Below are 10,684 nucleotides of genomic sequence, written 5' to 3'. Positions count from 1 at the left end.
GTACTTAAGAACTTTCTTCTCTGATCTTCCGATCATTCTGTCGCACAGAAGACTGAAAATAAGGTGTTTGAGCCACTTTTAGTTTTTTGTAAGCTGCCTCAATATCTAAAAAGTCTCTACAGCAAGTTCTTTTAACTTTAGTAGGTAGGTAGTACCCTCTGACCTATCATTACAATAAGCGTGCTGCGATTCCGATAAATAGTCCCTCGGAATGCGCCCTCTTATATGCCAGTTCAAAACTGACCCTTCCAAAAGTTTTCGGTAAGAAAGCAGAAAAACTCATGGGCCTTTAGTCCTCCACCGTGATAAAAGAGCTCTTACCAGCCTCGGGATGAACGTAACTCTGACTCGCTTCCAGGCCCTCGGAATATATCCCCAGTCCCTGTCTTATGCAGTTCGCATAGTTGAATGCCAGTAGCTACACCTTAACAGCCTGTTATGTTGCTTTCCGACCGCAGTGACTTGAATGCGCTGGTATGTTGCCTTCTAGTCGCAGAGACTTGAATGGTTTTAAAGAGGGTATGGGGTTCCTTGCCATCACGATAGCCCTCTACCTTTGTGAAGAAGCTTTTCCATGAAGTCTTTTTGACCTAATCGTCATTTAACTTAGTCCAGCGGTCAATATTCACTGATTTCCATGAGTTCTATGGTCCGCCAATAGGCTTTCCTTGCCCTTAGGTTTTTCAGTGAACAGGAGCTCTCCGGTGTAACCTTACATGCCAAAGCCAAAGGTTAGAGATTCATATGATAATACTACATACTCGACTGAGCGTATTCACAAAATGTCTTCGTTTCCACATATCTTGTCTTGGTCAAATTTCCAGGTTCTTTTTGAAAGAAAGTTGTTCAAGAATGCACAAGCTACATTTTTAAAGAGTCAAGATTGAGGTTAAGTGCTTACGAAAAAGGTAACTGTGTTATAGCCTGCGCCAAAATCACTGTGTACCGAATCACCACGAATAGTAAAGTAACTTCATAGCCGCCAAAATCACTTCCTGAAAAGATCATTCTGAAATAAAAGCAAAACAGCTTCAACTGGACGAATTCTTGTATTTGCATATCTAAAGAGATTTCGCGTAGAATTAAAAGGCACTCAGCGCAACGTACGTTGAATCAAATAAAATCAAGCGCAATAAATTTATTACCAAATTGCGGCTACCGGTCTTCCACAGAGGCTACGCCATTAACTACACAATGGCCATGTCAGCGTGGACTGGCGGCATTTCCTGCGCCACAATGTAACAGATGGCTGTGGACTACTTTCTTGTACCCAAAAACTACGTGAGCCAGCAAGCTTCACTCTAACACACATACACGCAAACACACAGACACAATGGAAAATGTATCGTGAAGATTGTTGGCAATTATTAAAATGATAATTGCACAAATCTGGCTATCAATTGACGACCATCGAAGGACCTCCGCAAGCCAGGCGAGTAATGCGAGCGGCCAGACCCACAAACTCCAGCCGGCAATACAGCGCACAAGCCAGCAGGCAAGAAGCGATAGACGGCGCAAACGACATGAAGTGGCTAATATTGCTAAAAAGGCGGCATTGCAGCCGCAATCGCACCCATTGCTAACAATAACGAACAACTGTTGTCGCTGCAACGACAGCCGCGTCCGGGCGCATGCGCTTATCAAACGCTCGAACAGCTATGGAGCGAAGCCAACTGAAGGTTTTCGTTGACAATTCGCTTTTAATTTAAGGTAACAAACAACTATTGCCAATTGTGCATATGTGTGTTTATTTATTTATTTATTATTTTTTTTTTGCTGTAGCTGACCCAATGTGCAGCAAGCGCTGAAAGCGGCACTGGCGCGTTACGTGCATATATCCATAGTTGAATACAGAAAATGTTGAAGATAGGTACTTATGTTTACCGGTGGATTCCGGTGCGCTATGAATCTGCGTGAACGCGTATAGGCAACTAACGGTTGTGTGTAAGCTCCGGCCGCCCTCTACTAGCTTAACCAAAAACGAATAAAATTACTAAAAAAATAAATTTTGATAAAGTAATTGTGCTGGTCGTTGGCCAGAGCGCGGCAGTAGCGATTAGACGCAGCTGAGGTTTGAGTTGGCGGGCGACATAGCGCGATATTGGCTAAAAAAATCACACAATCACAACAACAATAATAAAAACAAAAGCGCTGAGGTAAACTGATACAGCGGCGCGGCAATGGGGCATTTGAAGACCACATGCGGCGCTTGTTTGCTAGACAAACAGTAGCTATGAACCCCAAACCGGGTGCTGCGTTTGTGCTGCCCAGTCAAAGGCGCGCGCAAAGCCGCGCGTACAGCCTAGCAATATGCAGCGGCTCACAAGGAGTGCGTGCGCATGATTGAAATCAGCAAAATTTTGTGTGGCGTACACAGTAGCTGCCGCCGCAGTAGGCATACATTGCTGCGCTAACGATGCGCGGCGGTTGCATGCTGACCACCGCGGCCATAGCGGGTCTGCGCGCTGATTGTAGATGCACTACGCGCGACGATCGCTGGCGAACAAATCGCAATAATTTGCATTTCAAAGTGAATTTATTTCAATTTTATTTGATATTAATTGCGTATAAATCGCGCGATTGCCGGAGCAGCAGGGACCACATATTGCACTAAATAGTAGCAGGAAAACAATTGCAGGCGGGTGCATGGGCGCGATTTGTTCTTGCCTAAATAAATGATGACTGTGCGCGCAGCGCTGGCTGACTGCGCGGACAAATACTTACACAGGGTTAGTTGCCGATGACTTCCCGCATAGAAATGCGACCTGGCGCGCGGGCCATAGCAACAACACGCCTGCTGCTGGCCCTTGACCGTGCTACTAGCTTTACTGCCATTATTATGCTAGCAATTAGTGTTGTTGTAGCACACATTAGTTGTTGTTGTTGTTGTTATTAGTGGTAACATCGCTGTTAGCAATGTGAAGAATGTGCCGCGCTGCTGCTCATTACTTCACTGTCAACGCGAAGGCATTTTGGTGGCGCCTTACACGCGCAGCTTACCAAGCACTGCTGCCGCGGAGACTGTGACGCGCAAAACCAGAGCAAACCGCCAACGGTTAACCACACCACAACAATCACAATTGTAAGAAAATAAGGCTTGTGGAGCACACGTTGCGCCTGCGCCACACACAAATCTGGCAACACTCTTTTGTCACTGCCCATTTGCTGGTAATTATTTGTAGTTTGCCACGCTGTGGGTGGCGGCTGCAAGCGCTGCGCTCACACTTTTTTACAAAGACTTTGGTTTGCGCTGTGCTGCTGGCAAACGACGTAAGTAGCTGTTGATATGTATAGCAGCTGGTAGGTATGTGAGTGTTTAAATACTTTATAAGAGTTTGGCACTTTTCTGGTTTTCGCTTAGAGCCAGCTTTTTAAGTCGCTGCCAAGTTGTCTGCTGTAATTAAACGCGATATTCAGTGACTTATTTGCTACCTTTTATGGGAAAGCGTTAATTTCATTGCGATATGTTGTCGCTGTGCGCAGTATTTGCCGGGTTGCATTTTTCAAATCAGCAAAGTATTTGCCAACATTTAACACAACATGCCTACAAGCATTGCTGTTATTTGTGGGCATTAATGCGCGTGAATGTATGCTAAGCGCGCTGATTACCGCTGCTGACCCTTGAGGTGTCACTAGTTTAACGGTAGCTGCGCCCTGCGTACATCTTTGCGCAGAGGTTGGTAACACTTAGAGTGGCAAAACGGGCTTAGAAGGAGCGGAGATGGATGATTTGACTATTTTTGAACAAATTTAACTAACTGATTTAATAGACAGAAGAGAGTGTAGGAACCTGATCTAATTACTAACTAGTCGCTGCCTGGTAGCGACACACGACGGCAGAATGGAGCTGACAGATCGAGAAAACTAGGAAATGTCTAGAGCAAAGCACCAGGGAAGCAATGGGGCACCTCTTGTGCACTTGTCCTGCGTTGGCATGATTACGCTGTAAGCATCTGCGGTTTCCAGGGTATGATATAGGTAGTAAGTATCGATAATGACGGCGCAGAGTCTCTTAAAATTCGCGTCAAGCTAAGGCATCCCAAAGCTTGATTACTCCTCATGGTCCTACCAACTGCACTCTATCTGATATAGCAAAGAACCAAAACTGGTCTGTGCGTGGCTTATTGGTCTACCAGATTAACCTAATCTAACCTAAAGACAATTTCTGGATATTTTTTTTTATTCTTTTAAATATTTTGACTATTTCAACTGAGATATCGATCTGTAATTTGGCGAACGTGCTTTTCCTTCCAAGAAATTGCACATCGGACGGCATCGGAGCCGTCGATATTGGACTACTATAGCATATAACTATCATGCAAACGGAACTATCGGCATTAAGTCCTTGTATGGAAAACTTTTTTATTTGACAAGATTATAGCATCCGAAGAAAAAGTTCAGGTCGAACTGCTAAGGCATATAGCTGTGATACAAAGTGAAAGATCCAAAACATGGAAAATTCTTTATCTTCACGAAATTTGGCATGGATAAGTCTTCAATACATAAGGTGACCTCCCGGGAACGTAGCTGTGCCTGGCCAGTGCTTGGGTGACTGTAGCGTCGCGATGTGATTTAAAAGTCGTGCGATGACTTCAGAAAAGCTGGCTGCCAGCTAGCTCTATATAAGAAACGCAGGCACCATGCCGCTTAGTGCTTAGCTGACTGTCGCGCCGCGATGTGATTTAAAAGTCGTGCGGTGACTTCAGGACAGCTGGTTGCCGGCTGGCTCTATATAAGAAACGCAGGCACCGTGCCTGGCCAGTGCTTAGCTGACTGTCGCGCCGCGATGTGATTTAAAAGTCGTGCGGTGACTTCAGGACAGCTGGCTGCCGGCTCTATATAAGAAGCACAAGCACCGTGCCTGCCCAGTGCTTGGGTGACTGTAGCGTCGCGATGTGATGTGATTTCAAAGTCGTGCGATGACTTCAGAGAAGCTGGCTGCCAGCTGGCTCTATATAAGAAACGCATACACCGTTTCTGGCTTGTCGCGCCGCGATGTGATGTGATTTAAAAGTAGTGCGGTGACTTCAGGACAGCTGGCTGCCGGCTGGCTCTATATAAGAAACGCAGGCACCGTGCCTGGCCAGTGCTTAGCTGACTGTCGCGCCGCGATGTGATTTAAAAGTCGTGCGGTGACTTCAGGACAGCTGGCTGCCGGCTCTATATAAGAAGCACAAGCACCGTGCCTGCCCAGTGCTTGGGTGACTGTAGCGTCGCGATGTGATGTGATTTCAAAGTCGTGCGGTGACTTCAGAGAAGCTGGCTGCCAGCTGGCTCTATATAAGAAACGCATACACCGTTTCTGGCTTGTCGCGCCGCGATGTGATGTGATTTAAAAGTAGTGCGGTGACTTCAGGACAGCTGGCTGCCGGCTGGCTCTATATAAGAAACGCAGGCACCGTGCCTGGCCAGTGCTTAGCTGACTGTCGCGCCGCGATGTGATTTAAAAGTCGTGCGGTGACTTCTGGACAGCTGGCTGCCGGCTGGCTCTATATAAGAAACGCAGGCTCCGTGCCTGGCCAGTGCTTAGCTGACTGTCGCGCCGCGATGTGATTTAAAAGTCGTGCGGTGACTTCAGGACAGCTGGCTGCCGACTCTATATAAGAAGCACAAGCACCATGCCTGCCCAGTGCTTGGGTGACTGTAGCGTCGCGATGTGATGTGATTTCAAAGTCGTGCGGTGACTTCAGAAAAGCTGGCTGCCAGCTGGTTCTATATAAGAAACGCAGGCACCGTGCCTGGCCAGTGCTTAGCTGACTGTCGCGTCGCGATGTGATTTAAAAGTCGTGCGGTGACTTCAGGACAGCTGGCTGCCGGCTCTATATAAGAAGCACAAGCACCGTGCCTGCCCAGTGCTTGGGTGACTGTAGCGTCGCGATGTGATGTGATTTCAAAGTCGTGCGGTGACTTTAGAGAAGCTGGCTGCCAGCTGGCTCTATATAAGAAACGCAGGCACCGTGCCTGGCCAGTGCTTAGCTGACTGTCGCGCCGCGATGTGATTTAAAAGTCGCGCGGTGACTTCAGGACAGCTGGCTGCCGGCTCTATATAAGAAGCACAAGCACCGTGCCTGCCCAGTGCTTAGGTGACTGTCGCGTCGCGATGTAATGTGATTTCAAAGTCGAGCGGTGACTTCAAAGAAGCTGGCTGCCAGCTTCTTCTATATAAGAAACGCAGGCACCGTGCCTGGCCAGTGCTTAAGAGACTGTCGCACCGTAACTTCAGAGAAGCTGCCGTATGCAAAATGAACAATAGAAATCATGTCCTTGTCCGATCAAAATCCAATTCTTGTATGGAAAGCTTATTAATTTGATAAGAGATCGTAACCGAAATTGGCATGGAGTAATATCTGAAGGAATGGTATATTCTGCGAACGTATTTTTTTAATCCGACCACTATAGCATATATGTAGCTGTCATACAGAATGAACGATAAAAATCAAACTCTTTTATATGACGAGCTATCTTAACGAAATTTAGCATGATTTTTTTCTTAAAGAAACGTTACAATCTCCAAAAAATGGATCGGTATATTATTTCTTAGAGCTGTCATACAAATTGAACGATCAAATTCATGTCGTTCATGGGAAACTTTTTTATGTGACGAGTTATCTTCACGAAATTTGGCACTCTACAATTTCACGGAGATTGTTCAGATCAGATATGGCATATAGCTGTCATACAAACTTAACGATACAAATCAAGTTCTTGTATGAAATCTTTTGTATTTTCGAAAGTCATAGCTTCGGTGCAACTGTAGTTAACGGGTTTTCTTGTTTTTTGTTTTTCTCAAGTCGAAACATATCGCACAAATACTCCTACAACTGTCGGTTAAGGTTTTTCCATAAACACAATAATAAATACAGATTTAAGCGCCAAGCTACCACACCACCTCACAACTGTGGTGAATAAGCGAAATGAGTGCAACAAAACCAACGCCGCAGCGCTTGACTTACAAAGTGTGAGAAGTATACGCCCCACCAAGCCAGCTGGCTAGCCAATCGCGGCGCGGCAAAAAGGCACTAATGCAAAAACAACAACAAAGGCAATAGAGCGCCGTGAGCAGGCACGCGCAGATAAAGCAGCCGCAACCAAAGTGTGATGGCATTTTTGTTTGTTATTTATCCGAGCCAACGTTATTTGCTTGTTGTTATTGTTGCGTTTGTGTGAAGTTATGGGTTTTGACGATGGCGGCGCTAGTGTGACTGTTGAAGTGATTGCGCTCGTGAGAGTTAGCGGTGTCAAACGCGCAAAAGGCAAATGGTGATTTTATGGCGCCGAAAGCAACAATGAAAAGTTACAAAATAAAAAGTAAAAAGAAAACAACAAATTTTCAACGCAAAATTTCAAAGGAATTTGCAATTAGTAGATAACGCGCTAGATTAAATTAGTATAAGCTGTTTTGCTGAAATTTCAATTGTTAACTATATTTTTTGTATTATTTTTCCTTTATTCATTGCGCGTTCTCTGCGCTGTTGGCTTGACTTTTTAGCAACACAACAACGACATTGTTGACTGCTTATTTTGGCGGCAGCATACGGTGAGTCCGTTACAAAAATTACGATGGTAGCTTATCGCCAGCAAACTCAAGCTGCCTGTCGCACGCGCTAGCTAGCGAAGAGCGCGTCCCTAACCCCTAACATAAACTGGCTGACATTCGTCAGTCACATTGCTATTTTGGCGTTTTTACCGCAAACACCCTCATCATTGTGTCAGTGTAAATGCCCTTTCGTTATACTACAAATATACACATGTGTATGTGTGTATGCCTATGACCCCTCATGTGTAACTGAAGGCGCGCTTTTTCCACCAACCAGTTGCCCCGATAAGGCAATATAAAATTGTAATTGCAGGCACACTTCACATAGTCGAGTGATAAAACAAAAATCGCTCTAGCGCAACATCTTCAACCGAAGGGTGCACACACACATATAAATAGGTGCTCATGCATGTGCGGCATGTATGGCAGGGAAAATGCCAAGTAGCAGTAGGGAAAGTGTGCCAAGGAAGCGTGCCTGGCACCCGCCTATCTTTTATTTCCCATAGCCAAACGCTGCCCTCTGCAAGTAGTTCGCCTTTTCCTTGGCCATTAAGACCCGCATGTCTATACGGCTATAAGAAAACCACTTACAGCCGTCGTACTAAGACTCACTTCCTTCTACACATTCATAGAAATTAACATGCTGCCACATGTTCGTGAAAAATTGGCGCGAAAATGCCACGGAAGTGCCACATATCCTTGCCACAGCTTGGACTTTTCAGCTCTTACCACTTCAGCGCCGCCTTGCTACCAAAAATACGTTACAAGTTATTCAAATGCGCGCAACCAGCATAATTTTAACTAGTTTATAATGCATTGTATGCGAGATCATTAGAATTTTCCCTTTAATTGTACGTTTACCTACAACTGCGTTAGTTTTATCGCTGACTGTTCGAGTGAAACAGGTGGAGCAGGTGTCTTCCGTTCTGCGCCTCTTTATATTGGCGCTCATTAGAATAATTTATTTTCTATTTGTGTAAAGTTTAATGGACACAATCGGAATGACGAAGTAAGAAATGGTAGCACGGAGCTGTGCTGCTCTTCAAAATGAAAACAAAAAACCATCCGATAGGTCCGATATGAGACATGAACTAAACAATATCTTTAAACATTAGACCCACATATGTTAGTAAAGCAGCACTATCACCAATATAGTGCGCGATTTATGTCGTTTTTACATAAATTTCTTAGTATGAGTATAAGTAAGCGAGAGCACCAACTTGTCTCACGTAATTTAACCAACTCCGTTCAACCGAACGCTCTTATTGAACATCTAGTTAAGATTATGATCAATTCTTACAGCGACCTCTCTTAAATAGCTTAAAACACCGATCTGTTGTGGTACCTAAAACTCCTATATAACAGATCACAACACCCTCACAATGATTTGAGCCACTCACAAAGGTATTGAGACGGCAAATGTGAGTTTCGGCCTTGTCTCCATATTTTCGCCGAAGTTAAGACTAACAAATGATTCAACCTCGGTCTCGCAAAGGCTAGAGAATGGAGACGAAAATGGCTGGATGTTTCCATACAATTGTGACAACTTTCACCAGGCTTTGAGACTTTCACAAATTATTTATTAATAATGCCAGTTTCAGCCTTGTCTTCTTATTTTCACCGAAGGTAAAACTGTCAGATGATTTAAGCTCAGTCTTACAAAGGCTGGAGAACGGAGGCGAAAATGGCTGGATACAACTTTGACAACTTACTTTCGACAAGATGTTTAGCTTTACCGCATGATTGCCTATTAAACAAAATAAGAACACCTACGATTGGGGCAAATCTGTAAAGGAGCTCAAAATTAATTAATAATAATAGATATTTTGGTCTTGTTTCATTATTTTCACCGAAGGTAAAAAACTGATTCAAGCTCAGTCTTACAAAAGCTGGAGAACGGAGGCGAAAATGGCTGGATGCTTCAATAAAACTTTGACAACTTGCTTTCAACAAGATTTTTAGCCTGACCGCCTGATTGCCTATTGCACAATGTCGGAACATATACGATTGCTGCAAATGAACTTAACTAAGGACATCTGTAAAGGAGCTTAAGGTGTAAACTAAGTAATAACCCCCAATATGTATACGCGAAGTAGTCCCTCAGTTTTTGAGTTTTTTCGATTTTTTCAAATTTCGGGACGAGACAAGACAAGTAAATCAGTATAGGGTTTGGGCAAGCTCCTAAAGACTTTTCGAAACAAAGCTTCATATATATTATTGTATTTATTATATTTTTAGTACATATGTATGTACATACACTTAAAAATGGGTTTTTCATAGCGACTCTACAAAAGTAGACCGATAGGGACAAAAAAACGACGCCATATTTTTTTCTGTTTAGTAAAGTTTGCCATTTCATTATAGAAAGATATGCGATCCAACAAAAAGTCGAAATTATTTAAATTAACTACCGAAATTCGGAGTCAATAGCCTCAACTTTAAGAGCGCTACGTCAATTTATGGTCGTCATAATCGTCTTATCAGATCAACAATCAAGCGTCTAGTGAAAAAATTTGAATCCACTGGCACAGTACAAAATGTTCCCGTGCCAGTGAGACAGAGAAGTGAACATAGTGTCGAGAATATTGCTGCCGCTGGCGCATCAATTGAGGAAGACCCGACTCAGTCTCTCACACGTCGTTCTCAAGCGTTGGGCATCTCTGTGACGTCGTTGTGTTGAATTTTGTGAAAAGATCTTGGCCTACAATCCTACAAAATCAAATTGACGCAATAACTGGAGCCGCTTGATCACTAGAATCGTCCTATGTTCGTGAACCGGGCTGAGCAGCAATTTGAAAATCATGCGGATTTTTATCGAAAAATCATCTTCAGCGATGAGACTCGCCATAATAGGCAGGCAGCAATCCACACGTACTCCATTAAACAACATTGCATCCTGTAAAATTACGGTTTGGTGTGATTTATGGGCTGGCAGCGTCATTGGGCCGTACTTCTTCCGTGATGATCAAGACCGGCACTTCACATACTGTGAATGGGAATCGCTACCGCTCAATGATAACCGAATATTTTTGGCCCGAATTGGATGATATGTACTTGGACAATATGTGGTTCCAACACGACGGCACTACAAGCCAGACGGCAAATGTCACAATCGATTTATTGAAACCCAAATTTGGTGAACGTGTT

The sequence above is a fragment of the Bactrocera neohumeralis genome, chromosome 6 (assembly GCF_024586455.1).
Source record: "Bactrocera neohumeralis isolate Rockhampton chromosome 6, APGP_CSIRO_Bneo_wtdbg2-racon-allhic-juicebox.fasta_v2, whole genome shotgun sequence".
In the NCBI taxonomy this organism is placed as follows: domain Eukaryota; kingdom Metazoa; phylum Arthropoda; class Insecta; order Diptera; family Tephritidae; genus Bactrocera; species Bactrocera neohumeralis.
This window is presented reverse-complemented; position numbering follows the sequence as displayed.